The 3553-nt window shown below is 41.4% G+C and overlaps 1 long non-coding RNA gene across 1 annotated transcript in view; it reads left to right on the forward strand.

Annotated features, from left to right (window-relative positions):
• The first annotated feature begins 1794 nt into the window (after window positions 1-1794).
• LOC109309268 overlaps window positions 1795-3553 on the forward strand; it is a 16100-nt gene continuing 14341 nt past the window's right edge. Inside the window, exons 1-2 of the long non-coding RNA XR_002100868.1 lie at window positions 1795-2074; window positions 2656-2666. This is a non-coding gene — a long non-coding RNA (uncharacterized LOC109309268). The remainder of the gene's footprint in view (window positions 2075-2655; window positions 2667-3553) is intronic.

Genomic DNA, 3553 nt, shown 5'->3' on the forward strand with positions numbered 1-3553 from the left:
ACCAATGAGTCAGGCCTTTTTTTTTTTTTTTAAAGGGCTGGGAGCTGGGCCAGGTGGGGCAGCCATGTGGGTGGGTTGGGAGAGTGGGCAGAGGGTGCGGGGCTTGTGGCAGAGCCCCCTCGTGGTGTGGGGCAGCAGTGATTGCCCTCCTGCCTGGCAGCATCTTGTGAGTGCGGGCTTTTTTTTTTTTTTAAAGAGTCAGAAGCTGTGAGAGTGGATGGGGGACGGTGCTGATTTCAGAGATTTGACCAAGTTGGCTGCAGGCAAATTTCAGAATCAGATTTGACTGAATCGATTCTGGGCAATGATTCGAATCACCGAATCGAATCACTGTGCCCCGAGTCAGCCGAATCCTCATTGAATACTACCTGCTTCGCGCAGGCCTAGTGTAAACCTTTTTATATAATGGTAGAAAAACAATGTAGCACAGCATCTCATCCATTCAAAGAGGCTAGTTATATAGTGCACTAATATGTTAGTTTTTTTCTCTGGGTATCTGTTTTCAGTCTTAACTGTGACATCCATGCAACATGAATTCAGTCTTCTTGACTAAATGGGTTTTTAGCAGAATTGTATTTTAACAGAATTGGAAGTCTCTGCTCAGGAAAGGCCTGGATGTGTAATGGTTTTACAGATAAAGTGTGGTTGTGAAACCCATGTCTTAAATCCTGCAGTCTCTCTCATTATTGTTTGTCTAGGTATTCCAATAACTTACTTTCTTGATTAGTAAAAATCCCGTCAAATGCCGAAGAAAAGATGAACAAACACTCTCTGGGTTAGACTTTGGACTTTTTCTAATTCACTCAAGCAAAATATTCTTGTGTAAATATCTACAGAAGAACACAGCTTGCTTTAACCAGAGTCTATAGGAACATGCTAACTCCTCCTCTGTTCCCCTCAGTATACTGTATGGATGGTGTGAGGAAAGAGACACAGCAGGCCAAAATCACACAGGAAACTGAATCTCTCACAGCTCTGTGCAAAATGTTACCCTGTGGTGTTTCAGCCTGATCTTGTTATCATTAAGCGACAGTGTTGCATTCAGCATTCCTATCTAAATGTACTACTGTCTTCTGGAAAGTTAAGTAGTTTGGGTTGAAATGCAGCTCTAAGTAGATTGCAGACTGTAATGTACATTGTACTCTCCAGTTGAGGTGATCATAAGTCCCATTTTTGCTGGGCCAGTCCTGTATTTAAGCCCTATCCCAGATGTCCTGACTTTTTTTTACAAAATTGTTTTCTTTTGCCAGCTGATGTATTGCATACTCAAAATAAAATATTTATTTTATACTATTACAAAAAAAATAAACACAATTCCATTTTTCGTTCCCTCCATTTCACAATAACATTTTATGACTTGGTTTGATTTATGATAGGTGGTGATGGCATACGCCAGTGGCTCTGGGATCTACCTGCCCACATCAGGTGCACATACAAGGCATTGTCAGTTCCTATGCATGAGGTTACTGAAGTTATCAGTAGTGCTTGCTATAAAATCTCACAAAAATGTGCCTGTTCCTTTAATAAAGACATGCAAAATCAATTGAAGCTTTTTTTAAAAAAAAGACATATCAATAGCTGATGACAGCAAAATTATATGCCAGACTTGTGGACCACATTTTTCAGTTGCTTACTGTGGCCACTGTGACATTACTCAGCACCTTTGGACAAAAAACCTCAAAGAGGCCGAAACAAATAAATGTGTGACTCCAAAAGTTTCAGAATTTTTTATTAAGCAAAACATAAGCAAAACACAGAAGCTAACACATTTTTCACTAATGAGAGACTGTTTGCTTACCATTCTGTGAGTTGTGGACAGTTTCAGGTCTAGTGGTTGTACATCGCAATGAATTAAGAAACTCTACCAACCTAAGATTTCTTCTGCTCGCACAAAATTCAAGGCAATGATTTGCAACATATTGGCTCCTTTATCAACAGGAAAAGTGCACTGTGATTGAGAGAAGTGCTCATTTATTGCACTTAGTGTGGATGCATTGAACAAAAAGGAGCAAAAGCTATTTCCTGTTCTTGTGCGCTATTTTCTTCCAATTAGGGGAGTTAACACAATTGTCAAGTTTTCTTCTCTACTGGGTGAATCATCTGCTGTGCAGTGTGTATTTTTCCAGTGAGTGATTAAGAAGTACTCTCTTGGTGCTAAGCTTGTTGGTACTTGTGCAGACAATACCAACACTAATTTTGGTGGTACCAGACATGTTGGGAAAAACTATTTGTAGTGAAAACGCTAAGCCAAACTAAAAAAAGATTTTTGGTATTGGTTGCAGTGTTCATATTATACATAACTGCCTCCAAACTGCAGTCACTGTCTTTCTGTGGACTTGGAGAGCTTTGCTGTAAAGGTTTATAAATACTTTCACATTTACACTGCACCTGTTGAAGAGAGAAAAGACTTCTGCCGATTTGTCGATCTCAAGTTTTTTTTAATTACTAGAGGACAGCAGCACACAATTCCTTTTACTGGGCCCAGCACTGGGCAGAATTTTGTTGATTTTCTGTGGACTTTAGACATATTTCCTTTCTCAAGACAAATGCCCGACATGGCTAAAGAACATCTTCAATGACTCTAGCACTAAATTGTGGCTTGCCTTTGCCATTAAACAAACAGCCATGTTTCAGAAGACTATAGAGGTGATCGAGAATAACAATTTGTCGGTGACAGAAGTTGCGCTTTAGATACATTCCCTGAAGGATAATTTAGTGGAGAGGCTTAGAGAAAGATTTGTCACAATAGAAATAAAGAACCTATTGCACTCTCTTCTTGACTGTGGGAAAATGAAGGAAGAAGAATTTTACAGTGCAGTCGAAAATTTTTACACAACATGCCTGTCCTACTTTACAGCATTGGAAACTTGCCTTTGAGTGCACCAAAAAGCTTGAGTGGGACCTGCTGAGAAATATGTCAGTGTTGAACAAAATACAGGAGAGCTTCACTACATGCCACACTAGAAATCCCATCTTAAGTAAGTTGAATGAGAATTATCTTTTTGATGAGTGGGCCACTGCAAAACCAATCCTCTCTCATCATCTTTCTGATTGAAACTGTCAGAGAACATCTATTGCTGAAAGGTGGCTGAACGTTTTCGAGACATGGACACTAAGGCCATACAATATGCAGGTTTAGCCAAGGCTGTGGAATTTGTGCTTCATAGTTTCATAGTTGGTAGGGTCAGAAGGGACCTGAGTAGATCATCTAGTCTGACCCCCTGCCATGGCAGGAAAGGGTACTGGGGTCAAACAACCCCAGCAAGGTGTAAATCTAGCCTCCTCTTAAAGACCCCCAGGGTAGGGGCCAGCACCACTTCTCTTGGAAGTTGGTTCCAGACCCTAGCCACCCTGACCATGAAGTAGCACCTCCTGATGTCTAGCCTAAACCTACCCTCTGCCAGCTTGTGACCGTTATTCCTGGTCACTCCTGGCAGTGCTCGCGGGAACAGGGACTTCCCCAATGCCTGATGATCCCCCCTGACTAGTTTGTAACAGGCCACAAGATCCCCCCTCAGCCTTCTCTTGTGGAGGCTGAACACATTCAGGTCCC

Source organism: Crocodylus porosus, unplaced genomic scaffold (genome assembly GCF_001723895.1).
Source record: "Crocodylus porosus isolate Cpor-Errol unplaced genomic scaffold, CroPor_comp1, whole genome shotgun sequence".
Lineage (NCBI taxonomy): Eukaryota > Metazoa > Chordata > Crocodylia > Crocodylidae > Crocodylus > Crocodylus porosus.